Source organism: Hakea prostrata, chromosome 3 (genome assembly GCF_041222555.1).
Source record: "Hakea prostrata isolate BN-2017 chromosome 3, UWA_Hpros_2, whole genome shotgun sequence".
NCBI lineage: Eukaryota > Viridiplantae > Streptophyta > Magnoliopsida > Proteales > Proteaceae > Hakea > Hakea prostrata.
Genome location: NC_142602.1, coordinates 19037685 through 19053300, shown reverse-complemented (window position 1 = coordinate 19053300; position 15616 = coordinate 19037685). Strand labels below are relative to the sequence as shown.

Here is a 15616-nt window from a genome sequence, read left to right as displayed (position 1 = left end):
ATAATATTGTATAAAACTCCATTAGTATTTTATGTTAAATCATGATTAAATGTTGGGGTAATTGTATTACAAATTCTTCAAATACACAAAAATGAAATTGCAATACACTTGAAAGATGAAGATCTTTAGCAAATTCGGAGAGCTTGAAGTTGCAACCGAACGAACCACCGATGGATGACGTTGAGTCACACCTTGAGTGCTGTCTTTAAGGTAATTGATGCACCCTACTACCAAGGGTTCTTCGCACCACCACCTCCAAGATAAAGCAACCTCCAACTAGAAGATAAGGTAGTTCTTCTAGTCCCTTCAAGGAGCGAAAAGCTAGAGCACAACACTTAGACAAATTCAAATAAATAAATTTACTTTGTAAACCAAATTATGCAAGTGTGAGGAGTGTCTCCATTGCACACCACATGCAAGGAAATGTTGGGTTTATATAGGCTCAAACCTCACCTTACACCCCTTAGGATTCTTAAGGCAATGAATTGGAAAATCAATTCTCCACTAATGAGAATAAACCCCCTTGACCTAACCTCCCCACTACTTGGAGAAGTAACTCTCATATTCACTTCTTTGGAATGAATTGGATTTAATCCATTCAAAGACCTTAACCCCACTCATGGTAATGGCCATGAATGGTCATGAAGTTGAAATGAGAAATGAAGGTCAAGAGTTAGAATTTGAGTAAATTCCATCATTCAAGTAAGCCCACCTCATCACCATGATCAAGACCTTTAAGACCCATGACCAATGTCATGAAGAGCCTCATAACCAAGGTCATGAAGGGCCTCCTTTACTCATAATGCCTCATTACCACCCTTACCTCATGGGTCCCACACACTAACAAAATAATTAAATAAAAGAAAAACAAAAACTAATTTTGAAACTTAATATAGATTTTTAATAAAAAACCTAACATTAAATAATTTAATTTTCAAAACTACGCTAATTCTCATGTGGATTTACCTTCTTGACTTTACTAAATAAACGATCATTGATAATTAATTTTATCCTTGAAAGTAGGGAATGTTTTATGTATCAATATTGTCACTTTCTATCCTAGATAATATTTGTTTCTTGTAATTAAGGAATGTTTTAGGCATCAAGATCCATCCTTTGTTGATGGGTTCAATAAAATATCTCTAGGATTGAAGTTGTCGATTACCACCCTAAATCTTGGTTTCTTCAAACCCTAAAAACTATGGTGTTCTATCCCTTTTGTCCTCCTGTTAAATTTCTATGTAGAAATGAATTTTATATAGGACAGGTAGAAGCTTTGGAAATTGCTAATTAGATTGTCAGATTTCTATGAGTCCTAAAAGCAAAGGTGTTTGCCAAATCTTTTCAAATCCCCTTTTTTTCTATTTTTTTTTCTTTTTTCTGTTCACACTCTTTCCCTACATATTTTAATTTCTTCATTAGGGACATATTAATTTTGACTTTTCAACTTTGACCAAGCCTCCTGTACGTAAAGCCCTTTAAAACTAGTTGGTGCTTATCCTAACAACGAATGGACAATATGGTGAGAAAAACAATGAACGGACAAGAAAACAAATAAGATTGAGAGAGAGAGAAAGTCAATTTGGAGGATGGAAATTGCCAACAAATAGTAGAAGAGGGAGAAAGAGATCCAACATTGTTGTAACTAGCAACAAGTGTTTCTCTATTGTGTGGTTGGACCAAGTCGGTTACTACAAGATCCCACAATCCAAGTTACCCCAGATTCCAATAATAAACAATCACGATCATTGTAGTCACCTTTAAATACCCCAGAACCATTGATCTCTGTTTAACGTAGAGAGAAGAGAGAGCTAGAATGGCAAATAAAACTGTAGCAGTGTTTGTGATGTGCGTGGTTCTCCTTTCATTAACGCTGAACCTACCAAAGGCAGAGGCTGAGTTTGGATACATCACCTGTTTGAAAGATTGTCTCAAAGAATGCTTAGGCTCTGGGTTGGGCCATAACCCTTGCGAGATGAAGTGTGATTCGGATTGTGGAGCCAAAGATAAATATGGTAAGATACACTACTCCAATCTCATGCACGTGAAATCCTGTTAAGAGTTGATTTGAAGTGAAGAATGCATCATTTGGTGGTTTCAAGAAACTGTTCCAGTGTAGCATTGGTTTGAGTCCAGATCCTTTTCACCCAGGTGCACAATCCATTCCATTTTTTTCTCCCAGACACAGGTAGGCCGGAGTGGCCGGCCTGCGTCAAGTTGAAGTTGAGTGTGAGAGGGGAAAATGGGTGGATTGTGCACCTTGGTGGAGAGGATCTGAATTATACTACCTTTCTGTCTTTTTTAAGGTTCATGCCTACTACCAATTAAAAAAAAAATGAAACTGGTCGTCGATTATTTATCAGGCCAGGCTAGACTTGACCGCACCTAGCTAGATTTGATGTGAAAAAGGCTGGACCAAGTTTGCCTGTTGGTTGTTCAGGCCAAGCTGGGCTAGTCTCAAGCACGTACCAGACGATGTCAATTTTGGTTAGATTGACTCACATCTAGATAGGCACTTGATGGGCTGAAACATTGGACCTAGACTGACCTACTAGTAACCAAGCTAAGCCTATGCTGACATATTTAGGAAATATTTGAGATTCCTTGGTAGAAGATTATACTTCCCTTACATCCCTCCATCACGTTTAGGAAGGGGATTCATTTCTAGTTTACATTGTTAGTGATCAGAAGCAAGCCCTCCTCCTAAATATGTGATGGAAGAGATGTGAGGAAAACACAATCTTCAACTTCTTTTTTTTTTGTTTGCCATCCCGGTTTCCAAGGCTTTGCCCTGACTAATCCGGTATTCGACTCGGGTTGCACACCTGGCTGTGGTGGGTGAGTCTCCCAGCGGGGCTTTTTTGCATCCATAAAGTTTCGATACCCGAACCTTGCTTAAGCGGACCAAGCTGCTTTACCACTTGGACCAACCCCCGTTGGTCACAATCTTCTACTTCTATGGATTGAAGATCTAGACTCTTTAGCACATGGATTAGGTCTATGTGGGACTTTAGTCTATCGGGTTCTCCCTCCAAAATGAGGGGAAAAAATCTTATGCTTGGTTGACAATAAGTGTAGGAAAAGATACAGAATAAAACATAATAAAAAGAACCATGAGGAATGTTTAATTCATGTGTTTATCTCCCTAATGTATACTTTATAATGAGTTTCCCTCTTCAAATTAAAAAAAAATAATAATAAATTGCATTTTTCTCTCATTATGTAACCATTTCTTGCTTAAAAAAAATGTAATCTTATCCAGCTTCCTATGATTCAAATTTGACAAATAAGGAGGGAATGAATTAGGGTTTATATTATCCACTAAATATTAATTTTAATTTAAATAGTTAAACTTCTAACCCATTTAATGTGTTTGTTGAAGCGAGATTGAAGGTGCATTTTTGTCGCAGTTAAATTTTACTAAAAAATATTCACTTATGTGAAATCAAGTAGTAAACCAGATTTTGTTCTGACCACAAGTTTTGATCCAAACCATATGAAGCTAGCAATTCGCTCCTAACTCATCTCTCTCTTGTGAGTTCTCAGGTCAGAGCTTAGGATACCGTCTATCCGCAGCGGCAAGGCTTGCTAGGGAGAAACTCAAGAAAACAGTCTCAGATCAGAGCATGGGAGAAAACTTGTTAGATGTGGTAATGGCTGCCAAGGAGAAAGCCGAAGAAGTCGTCTCTGTCCTCCCAAATCTCGGCAAAGCTCAGTCTACTTCAACCCAATTGCCATCAGAAGCACCACCAAGACCATTACCTCGCCGGGAATTTGATTGCGACAACCAAGGTAGATGTAAGAATAGATTCATCGACGCGTTTGGTAAGACCATAGATAAACCTCAAGAAGCAGAAGAAGAAACTGAACAGGCTGAAGACAAGGCCAAAGATTTGCTAAAGAAAATCAAGCAAGCAGATCAAGGTAACAGTTTGGGATTTTGCAAAGCAATGTTTAGTGTTCACCCTAATAATTATTTCAAAACCAGCATGCATGCATGGCTTACCAACAGCACTGTGCTATTGTTGTTAGGGTTGTTGTTGAACCCAGAAAGTCGCCAGACTGATTCGTTCCAGAGAAGTAATTTGTTGAAATCACTTCTAATGGTTCTTTCCAACTTGGAGCCTCAAGCCACTAAGGTAATCTCTCTTTCTTCTTCTTAGTGGAAATAGGTGTTTTTATGCATTTTTCATTATTGGTTGATTGTTTATGCAGGAGATTTTTGAGAGAATGAAGAGGGAGAAGGAAGAAGGTAGACGGAGCGCCACCGCCGCCGCTGTGACTGCAAGTGAGAAGGGTGGTATGAGGACATTGAAGGAGTTGAGAATTCGAAGAAGGTTAACAATTCCACGTAGCTACAGGAAGCTTTCACGCCCCACAAACACATATTGATATATCAGATTTTGTTTCAGAGAAGCGGCTGACGTGGCACCGCACCTGTAGCAAACGGTCAGACCGGACGCATGTGCAAAATCCCATCGCTTAAGTGAACCGGTTCATTTGGGATTCGGTTGGATCCAGTGGCTGGCGGCAGCTGCTCTGCGTAGCTAGGAAGAAAGATGGGTGAAGGGGAATTCCTTCACCCACCTCTATAAGTCTAGATAGGAAAATTAATTTAAGGTTTCAAATAAATGAAGGTCCTATATGAGGGCATTTTTGGACTTCTAGCTAGATAAATGTCTTTAAGGATGGCATTTTGTGAAGCAATGGGGAGATGATGTTAAAGGGCAAGAAGGTCAATTTACAATGATGAGTATGGGTAAAATGGTCATTTTGTGATGACTCTTATAGATCTTTTAACGGTGTTAACTTTAGAGGGCATTAGGTTTGGTTTATTTAAAGAGTGCTTTGTGTTTAATATAATTTTCATGAGGAACATGAAAATGTTTTTTTTTATTATTATTTTTTTCTATCACCACAAAATATAACTTTAATATAAATCTTATATATTTGATTTCTTTGTTGGTTGTATACATTTAAATCTCATGGAAAGTACAATTGGAAAGTAAAATATGGCAATACATGAATAACTTTATTTTTTTTTTTTGGGAACCATGCCATAGATGATTTCTAGACTTAAATCCAAAGTTTGTGTTCCCTAATTTGTATTTTAATGAATTTATGCTTTTATTTATCGGACGAGTATTTTACGCATCCATATACCTAATATAGTACATTACACATGGTTAAGTAGTGTTATTTTTCCCATTTCTTTTTATTTTTTATTTTTAATATTACTTTTTTAATCTAATATCAGGTCGACGAGTAAAATTTTGATCTTTTATTCCTTAAGAGGCAATAAAATATTCTAGGTGGCCTATTTACTGGCCTAAAACATTTCCTCGTAATATTTTGGCTTTTTCTTAGCTTTCTATGCTTATTCTGTGATTGTGCTTGAATTTTTATGGACTAAAACCAAATAATTTGACTCCCAAAAAAAATATATAATAAAATAATTTCATAAACTAATGAGTGATAATATTATTTGATGATAAGGCACTGAAACTAGGAAAATGGGAGTTAAAAATTAAGATATGAATATATATAATGTGATTATTTATATATCTCTTTCTTAAATGAAAAACATTATATATTGATTGCTTAGCGGGTGCTCCCACATTTCTATTATATATTTGTGGTTTATTTAATCAAGGAAAGGAAATGATGGTGAAATTAAATGAAAATGACGTTGAAGCGGTTGCAAAAGGTGGGGTTAAATGGAAATCCATGACAGTGAAGGAGAGAAGCCCTACATGGATGGAGTACAAAAGCTCAAGAAAGAGTGTGAAAAAACTGGAAAACTACAATTTGTTCCTTCAACCAGTTTTGCTATTGTCAATGTTTCAACCAGTTTTGGGTTTTCTTACTGAGAGAAAGATGAGTAGAAGATATAGAGCATAATGTTTTGTTGGTGGGGAAAATCAGATTCTTTGATAACCCCGGTTCTTTCTGGTTCCGGTCCTTCTTAGCTTATTGATGACAAAACAAGAGTGAGAGTGGGCCGCCTCTAGGGACGGAAATCTACCTCTAATGATTAAGTTAGTCTCAAGGAAGAAGTTGAGAATCAATGCTAGCGGGAATAAATGCTAAGGGTTTACGGAAGAATGTTTTTCATGGAGTTATCAGGGAGAATAATGGCTGGAAAAGCTCTTGGTTATACCTGGGAATGCTACCTCTATTTATAACGAAGCTGTAACCTTTTTCTCGCTTGCAATGGCCGACTGACCCTTTATGATATGGCTCAACGGTGGAGATGGCTTATGTGATCTGGTGACGTCATCCTCTAACGGTTGTAAACCCCAGGGTTGCTGTGAACACCTTTCGTAATCAAGGAGTCAACTCAAGTGTTGGTTGACCAAAAAAAAAAAAAAAAAAAAAAAGTGTTGGCTGGATCTGACGTTGTTCTTTGGTTGAGGAGACAAAAAGTAGTGTCGTAGTCCTTGTGGCAGTCGTAGAACGAATGTTGGGCATCCAAGCTGTCCCTTATCACTGCACGGCCCTCGAGACATTTATTGTTGAAATTAATGCTATGAGGCACCGCAAACGAGGAGATATCAAAGATCCCCCAAAGGCCGCTGGCTTTGCTGAAAAGACACTGGGCATCTGGACTTGTTAGCGAGTCGCTCTAGTCTAGCCCTTCATCAGCCGAGAAGCCCCTTTGTTCCAGCTGGCGTGCATCATTCCTCTGAACTGTTGGCCCGTCAGGTTGGGTTGATTGAACCATTCCGGTTTGGTGGTTCCTTTCGAGTCACCCACAACAATTTTGAAAACTCTTTTTTAGCTTCATTCATAAATCATCAAAATTGGATTATGACATGACATGAGATTACAAAATATATCTTATAATTGATTATTTTATTATTGGTTCGTTTTATGTCTTGCATGCCTTGGACGTATCATATACCTCAATGATCACTTATTGTCTTTTTATTTCAACCACCATTATCCAATTGTGCACTTAACTATGGCCCAAAAAAAATAAAAAAAATCGTGCAGTTAACATGAGAAACACGCTTAATACAAAATGATTTGAGACAACTAAGAATTTCTATCTAAATGAGATTAATTAGACAATTCCATGTGTCCCAGAACATTTTTTTACGTAGACAAAAGTCAACATCTCAAGTGCATGTTTCTTACGAAAGATAACAATCAAATACACATAACTAAAAATGACAACAAAAAATATCTGTTTTCTTTTTTAATCACGGCCCCATACTTCAACTTCAGTGCAATTGTGATGCCAACTATCTGATTTCAATCTTGACCGTTGACAACAGGTACTGCACATTTAATAGAGCCTTAATTAAATCTTACTTGTTTGAGTTGTCTTGATGTAATACAAAGTTGTACTCTCTCTCTCTCTAGATCTAATTTCATGGGAAGTACAGCAATACATGCAGTACATGAAGTAATAGGCTAAGTTCTAGTTTGTACTGGCTTCCAAGTTTGCTTTGCACTGCTACTTATAAAATCTGGTTTCTTAGTTATTAACTAAGCAGTAGAAGAAGAAGAGGCGGAGTTGTTCAACAGGGGTTGCCTGAGACCACATGAAACACCATTTGAAGCGGTTCTCCTGCATTGTTATTGTGTATTTATGTGTTCTCAGGTCACCCCTGCTGGACTTTTTCTTCGCCATATGATTCATTTCATTTTCTCCTTATACAGGTTCTGCAAATCTTTCGCTTTCACCCTTTTTTTTTTTTTTCTTTCCCATTTTAGAGTTGCATTTTCTCCACAGAAGATTTTCTCGTCTAATGCTGTCTTGGGTATCAGTTGCATTTTCTCCACAGAAGATTTATGAAGGACTGGTCAAAATCTATGGATCCGTTTGAACCCACTTAGGGAAGAAGATGGAGAAAGAGAAGACGACAGCCATGGAAGAAAAGAGTTAAGGAGGAGGACGGGGGAAAAATTTGTAGAAAAATAAAAATCATTTCTTGATAGAATGAATAAAAAATCATGAAAATACAAGAATAGGATAAGATTGTATTATTGTTTTTTTGAAGAATTCAAAAAAATTCATGAAGATACAAGTATAGAAGAAGTTCAAGGATACTATTGTATTTTGAAAAAGCTATTTCATATATTAGCACTTAATTATGATCTCCTGATCTCCTATTATTGTATATTTTTCACTTATAAAAGATTTGATTGATAAATTGGATAAATCAGGTGTCGTATCAGTTTTAGGAGATAACTTGGGGGGTGACATTGAAAATTTCCTAATAACGAATGTAAAAGCATAGTAGTGCATATACTAATGCACATCCTAGTAGCCCAACCATTGATGTACTTTGGGGTTTCTAATAGTGTGGTAGAGTGTCTAGCTTACATCCAACTAATAGGATGCGAATGGTAAGCGATTCAACCCTAAGGATGGCTCAATTAGTAAAAAACCATTTCGACTCCTCTCAGGCCAGGGGTATAGCCTCTCATTGCCAATATATAAAATTGCATGCCCCCAATATGTAAAATGGTAAGCGATTCACTTCTTCACTTCCACGTTCTACTTTGATACGATTAACCCCTCATCTTCCAAGCACAACTATGGCAAGATTGAGAATTTGATGTTGAATTAGAATTCAAGTGAGAAGGATCAACGTACTCATGGGAAGTTTGATTTGGTTTAATTTCATATCCACTTAACTATAACATGTAAAAATTATGTAAATCGCCGCCGCCCCCGCCCCCGCGCCCCCCCGCCCCCGGGGGGGGGGGGGGGGGGGGGGGGGGGGGGGGGGCGCCCGGGGCCGCGCCAGGGCGCCGCGGGGGGGGGGGGGGGGGGGGGGGGGGGGGGGGGGGGGGGGGGGGGGGGGGGGGGGGGGGCGGGGGGGGGGGGGGGGGGGGGCCCCCCCCCCCCCCCCCCCCCCCCCCCGCGCGCGGGGGGGGGGGGGGGGGGGGGGGGGCCCCCCCCCCCCCCCCCCCTTTCTCCCCCAAAAAAAAAAATATATATGTAAATATTTCCTAATGTGTAGATTATCTCATTCTCTAAATCCTATGTGGGTAACAACTCTTGTCTATAAATCCTTGAGGAACATTTACAGTCATTAAGTAATGAAAATATCTGTCCCTCTACTGTTTCTGCAGGAAAAGTCAAGTCCAAAGTCAAAGCCTGATTTAGCTTTTTCCTCCGCACCCACATAAATTGTCATAATGGTAGCAAATTAATTTGATTTTGAGCTGCATGAAGTTGGTGTCAAAATAAATTTCTAAATAATGCTGTGATCTTATTCAAGAATAGCTCATGTATATCTGCAGCAGTGAGTTCTTATAATAGTATTAGTGAATTGTACATTGGGGGGAGATTCTCTCATGTTACAGTATTTGTCAAAGAGCAGACTTACCAACTTGCTCTCACCAGTAATCATTGCAAGAACATTCTCCATTCCTGAAATGGTGGAACCGATTCCTATCCCTAACAACAATTTCACGATTAAAAACCTTAGAAATGAGCTTACTTGCGTGGTGACAATCGTCACAGACTCTTAGATTCTTTGATATCCTGATTGTTTCTCCAGGTTTGGTCTTCAGCAGACCATAGGCAATAGCAAGCTTCTCACTATGGTAGTGAAGTGAGTTCTCCTTCTCTTTCTCATCAACATCATGTAATACTACTTCAGTGTGAGGCATATAGCCTGCAGATCTTATGCTTTGCAGCATTTCATCTACTTTGGCATGGATCTCTTTAGCATGAGGATGAGTCCTGCCTCCAGCGATGAACTCATTGACAGCACCTTCTAGTTCAATCATAGAAAAGCCAGGGACCTTTTTCACTCCCCTATCATTCATCAATTTCCTGATGTTTGCAACATCATCCCATCTACCTACTTTTGCATACAGATTAGCCAATATAACATAGCGCCCACTATTATGAGGTTCTAGCTCAATAAGCTGTTTACCTATCTCTTCCCCCAAATCAATTTCTTCATAGATCTTGCAAGCTCCAAGAAGGGCACCCAAGACACCTGCATCAGGACTAATAGGCATCTGATCTATAAGCTTTCTTGCCTCCTGTAACAAGCCAGCTCTCCCAAGCAAATCTACCATACATCCGAAATGCTCAACTTTTGGCTCAAGTCCATAAACTTTAGTCATGTAATGGAAGTAGTGATGCCCTTCTTCGATTAACCCTGCATGGGCACAAGCACTAAGAAGATTCACGAAAGTGATACTGTCAGGGACTACAGATTTCCTCTCCATCTCCTTGAAGAGCTCGATAGCAGCAGTTCCTTGCCCATGCATTGCTAGGCCTCCTATCATACAGTTCCAGGAAGAAATGCTTTTGTTGGAAAACCCATTAAAAACTTCAAAAGCCTTTTCCAAGCAACCACATTTACAGTACATATCAATGACTGTTGTTGCAAGTTTTGAGTCGAATTCAATCCCATGACTCACAATGCATTGATGTATCCATTCCCCTTGCTCAAGAGCACCGAATCCTGTACAAGCTGACAATATAGTTGTCACCACAAACTTATCCAATTGCACTTTCTCGGCCTGCATCCTCTCAAACAGAGAAAATGCTTCATTGAAACGGTTGCTTTGGACATATGCAGCAATCATAGCATTCCAACAGTCGGACTGCTTCTCAGGCATCTGCTCAAAAATTTTGTAAGCATCATCAACAAATCCCATTTGAGAGAAACCAGAAATCAATGTCGTCCATGAGACAACATTTCGTTGTGGCATCTTATCAAATACCCTACGTGCTTCCTCCAAACGGTGAAAATTCACATACATATGTATCAAGTTGTTCTGAGAGAAGCCATCCTCCAAGAATCCAAATTTCAATACATGGGCATGAACTTGTTTTCCTTCCTCAACTGCATTGTGGATGCAACAAGCTCTAACAATCAGGGGAAAGGTAAACTGGTTAGGAGCAACGGATGACTGCAACATTTGAGCATACAACTGAATGCAGTTTCTGGTAAGTTGAGCTTCCAAGTTACCTCTAATTACAGTGTTAAAAATGAAGGCATCTGGGTGGGGAATCCCATCGAATACCTTTATGGCGTAAGTCAGATCCCCAGATTCAGATACAGCACAGAACTTGATTATTCTGCCCATGGCATCATTATCTCCCGAAAGGCCAAGCCGAATCATTTGTGAGTGAAATTGCTTGAGATCAGGCATTGTGGAGCAGGATTTGAGGGCGTGGAATGTTGGGTGGTGAGTCTTGGGAGAGCTGACAGAGGGGAAGCTGGCAGGTTGAACAAGCACAAGAGAATTCGCCATCTCTATTGAAAAGGTGAACTAGTTCGAGACTTATAAAAGGGAAAACAAATAATTTTTACCCGACCAAGAAAAATCTGGTTCAAGAAGGTCATTAATGTCCTACAATTCTGGGGAGAGACTCATATCAGGTCCATTTCTGATAATAATGCGGCTTTGCCTTCTGGGTCCAGTTTGGCTTTTCCTGCACAAACAGTGGAGGGAGAGAGAATTGCTTTGAAATTGCTGAGTAGATATTTTCTCGCGATTACATCAACGGTATGCACATCAATCCATGCCACGATGTTGTCCTTTTGTCAACATCTCCACTCCAAGAGACGCTGAACCAGAGAAGTATTATCTCACTAGTCACTACTCACTACCCACTGCTTCTTCGTTCGTTATCAGTAAGGATGTTCTCTTAGGATATCTGACGTGCCAGCCAGAGGTAGTTCTCTTACAGTTACACCCTCGTCTCTTTTTGTATAAGCTCACTTTCTGCGTCTGCCAAAAAAAAGACTTAGATGCAACAAAATTTCTTGGAGAAGGCCATTGAGATCCATGGCCTCTTTGAAATTCTCAGCTGTGACTGAGTTTTATGAACCCAGAAAATCCAATGTTTCTGGGAAGGTGGAGACCTTCTGGGTTTCTTGTTTTACTGGTTGGGTTCAGATATCCAGAGGAGCCCTTAATGCTTACCCCCTCAGAAGACTTGATCACATCGGGGTTTCGAAGTTTGCTACAGAATTCGTCGACGACCCAGAATCAAATCCTGTTGATTCCCATTCCCTAAAATCGCTGGAAGAATCAAACCCTAAGTTGAAACCAAATTCTCGACGTGAGGGCAGGAAAATCGGGAAAAATCTCTGGAAGAGATTTCGAGCGGTCAAGGGAGAGGTGGCTCTGAATTCTGGGTCTAGGTTTAAGGAACAAGAAGAAAATTCTCTATTTGAACGTGATGGAGAAGGTAGGGAGTCAGTTTCAAGTTCATCTGTTGAGCATGGTGTAGAGATTGCCATGCCTGCTGTTACACCTTTTGCTAGTGTTGAACGTTGCAACTCCGTCTTAAAAAGGCTTGAGAGGCTTAGTGACAGCAAAACACTGACCTTCTTCGATTGGATGAGAAAGAATGGGAAACTGAAAGAGAACTTAACTGCTTACAATTTGGTGCTTCGAGTGCTGGGAAGAAAAGGGGATTGGGATGGAGCACATGAACTGATTGAAGAAATGACTTCTGGTTCTGATTGCAAACTCAACTTTCAGGTTTTCAATACGCTTATATATGCATGTTATAAAAAGGGTCTTGCGTATATAGGGAGCAAGTGGTTCCGAATGATGTTGGAGAATGGGGTTAAGCCCAATATTGCCACCTTCGGTATGCTAATGAGCCTTTGCCAAAAGAGTGGCAATCTTGAAGAAGCAGAGTTCACCTTTGCACAGATGAGATCCTTCAAAATACAGTGTCAGTCTGCGTATTCAGCAATGGTTACAATATATACTCGCCTTGGTTTATTTGATAAATCAGAAGAGGTCATTGGCTTTATGAATGAAGATGGACTGCTTCTGAATTCGGAGAATTGGTTAGTCTTGCTTAATGCTTATAGCCAGCAAGGCAAGCTAAAGGAGGCTGAATGCACCTTGATGTCAATGCAGGAAGCAGGGATTTCCCTGAACATTGTGGCATACAACATGTTGATCACTGGTTATGGGAGAGCCTCTGATATGGATGCTGCACAGAGCATATACCAAAACCTCCGAAATGTTGGTCCAGAACCTGATGAAACAACTTACAGGTCAATGATAGAAGGCTGGGGTAGGGTTGATAATTATTCAGAGGCAAGGTGGTACTATAAAGAACTCAAAAAGGCAGGATTTAAGCCCAACTCCTCTAACCTGTATACAATGATAAACCTGCAAGCAAGGCATATGGATGAAGAGGGTGCTGTAGAAACCCTAGAGGACATGAGGAAGATGGGGTGCCAGTATTCCTCTATTCTCAGTAACCTCTTGCAGGCATATGAGAAGGCTGGAAGAGTAGACCAGGTGCCTCAGATTCTGAAAGGTATGCTTCGTGAACATCTTTTGGTTGACCAGACTTCATGTTCAATCTTGGCCATGGCCTATGTGAAAAATGGGTTGGTAGATGATGCTTTGCATATTTTACGGGAAAAACGGTGGGAGGACCCAATTTTTGAGGAGAACTTGTATCACTTGTTGATTTGCTCCTCAAAGGAGATGGGTCATTATGAAAATGCTGTCCATATCTTTACTCAAATGCCCAAATTGGATGACCGTCCAAACCTGCACATCACCTGTACAGTGATGGACATATATGGTGTCATGGGTCTTTTTACTGAAGCAAAAGACCTCTATCTTAAGCTAAAGGCCTCAGGAATTGCCTTGGACATGATTGCTTACAGCATAGCAGTAAGGTTGTATGTTAAAGCCGGTTCTTTGACTGATGCTTGTTCGGTCCTAGATGCAATGGAGAAACAGAAGGATGTCATGCCAGACACTTTTTTGTTCATGGACATCCTTCGGATTTATCAACGATGTGACATGCTAGAGAAGTTAGCAGAAACATACTATAGGATATTGAAGAGTGGAGTCACCTGGGATCAAGAAATGTATAATTGTGTTATTAATTGCTGTGCTCATGCTTTGCCACTGGATGAGATTTCTCGGCTTTTTGATGAGATGCTCCATCATGGTTTTGCTCCAAATACCATTACCTTCAATGTCATGCTTGATGTTTATGGAAAGGCCAGGCTTTTCAAGAAGGCCAGGAAGGTATTCTTGATTGCCAAAAAACGAGGCATGGTAGATGTGATCTCGTACAACACTATTATAGCTGCCTATGGGCAAAGCAAAAAGATAGATAATATGATGTCTAGTGTTCAAAAAATGCAATTTAATGGATTCACTGTCTCCCTTGAAGCCTATAATTGCATGTTGGATGCCTATGGGAAAGTTGGCCAGATTGAGAAATTTAGAGATGTGTTGCTGAGGATGAAGGAAACAAATTGTGCTTCTGACCACTATACATACAATATTATGATCAATATATACGGAGAGCAAGGGTGGATTGATGATGTTGCTGGTGTGCTGACTGAATTGAAAGAATGTGGACTTAAACCTGATTTATGCAGTTACAACACATTAATAAAGGCATATGGGATTGCTGGAATGGTGGAAGAGGCTGTTGCTGTGGTGAAGGAAATGAGAGAAAATGGGATCAAACCTGATCAGAAGACGTATGTTAATCTAATCAGCGCATTGCAGAGGAATGATAATTTCCTAGAGGCAGTTAAATGGTCTTTATGGATGAAGCAGCTGGGCATGGCAAGTTAAAAATGCCGACTTTAACTATTTCTTGGTACCATTGCTCTCTTACACTTACCTGGAAAGGATTGATGCTGACCTCTCTGATTCTGTTGAATCTTCAAGGAACTCAAGCTGCTTGCAGTAAGACCTTTAACTTTGGTGGAATTTCACAGCTCCATATCAATTTTGCCTGCCGTTACCTTCCCTTCCCTTCCCTTTTGTGGATGATCTGACTTGGTTTCTGCTCAAATTTCTGAGTCATTTTTCTTTTCCAATGGAACCAAGCTTGCATAGTCTTAAATGTATAGCTATTGACTCTGGTAAGAGAATTATCAAAGTCTGCATGTGTCAACAAAATGATCCTGTATAATTTTGTGTTCGTAAGAACAAAATTAGTCAGCAGTGAGCAAAAGCCAAAAAGGTTGTGATAGATGGTTCTCATTACCATTTAGGAGAAGATAAAATTCTCTCAATTGAGACCTAGAAAACCATTCAATTATCTGTGGCATGCTGCCATTGACTTGTATCCGTAATGAATATAATAGCATTGGTGCACTGTTTTTCTATCTTTCATTTGTGGAGACTGTGAAGGAAAATATGGTAGTGAGTAGACTAAAAGAGATCAGTAGTATCAGCTAAGGCGCAGTGACATTCTTTAGAATGATGCATAACTGCAGGTTCAGATCCACACCCCACTTGCCATAGAAACACCTCTTCCTGAGGCAGAATAGAGGTCTAACAATGCCTCTCAGACTTGGGAATTGGGATGCACTTATATGAACATTTGGATGATAAAACTTCTTCTTCTTCGCGTGTTTTTTATTTTTTGTAATCCACTTGTAAATAAGGCTTGAAATTCTAAGGTTCAGCATTCAGGTGATTACTTAAGTGTCTCTCTTGTTTCTCTTTGAAAAAGGTCAATTAAAGAGCTAGTCCTCCTAATTTGTTGGGGGTATTACCCACTGATCACTTCTCAACAAGTTGGGATCCTCTACCCATTAGGGTTGAGATCTCTTCACTACTCATTTGGAGGGGGACATACCTCTGAATTTAACAAGACAAATTAGAAGTGGTCATA

General features: G+C 39.7%; 1 long non-coding RNA gene and 2 pseudogenes across 1 annotated transcript; 2 read left to right on the top strand and 1 right to left on the bottom strand.

Annotated features, from left to right (window-relative positions):
- The first annotated feature begins 7513 nt into the window (after positions 1-7513).
- Positions 7514-8058, top strand: LOC149021384 (uncharacterized). Its single transcript, XR_016172009.1, has 2 exons — positions 7514-7668; positions 7777-8058. It is a non-coding gene; the product is annotated as an uncharacterized LOC149021384 (long non-coding RNA).
- Positions 8059-9079: 1021 nt separating this feature from the next.
- Positions 9080-11525, bottom strand: LOC149021383 (pentatricopeptide repeat-containing protein At5g66520 pseudogene; annotated as a pseudogene).
- A 19-nt stretch (positions 11526-11544) lies between these two features.
- On the top strand, positions 11545-15085 carry LOC149021382 (pentatricopeptide repeat-containing protein At4g30825, chloroplastic pseudogene; annotated as a pseudogene).
- Positions 15086-15616: the final 531 nt, after the last annotated feature.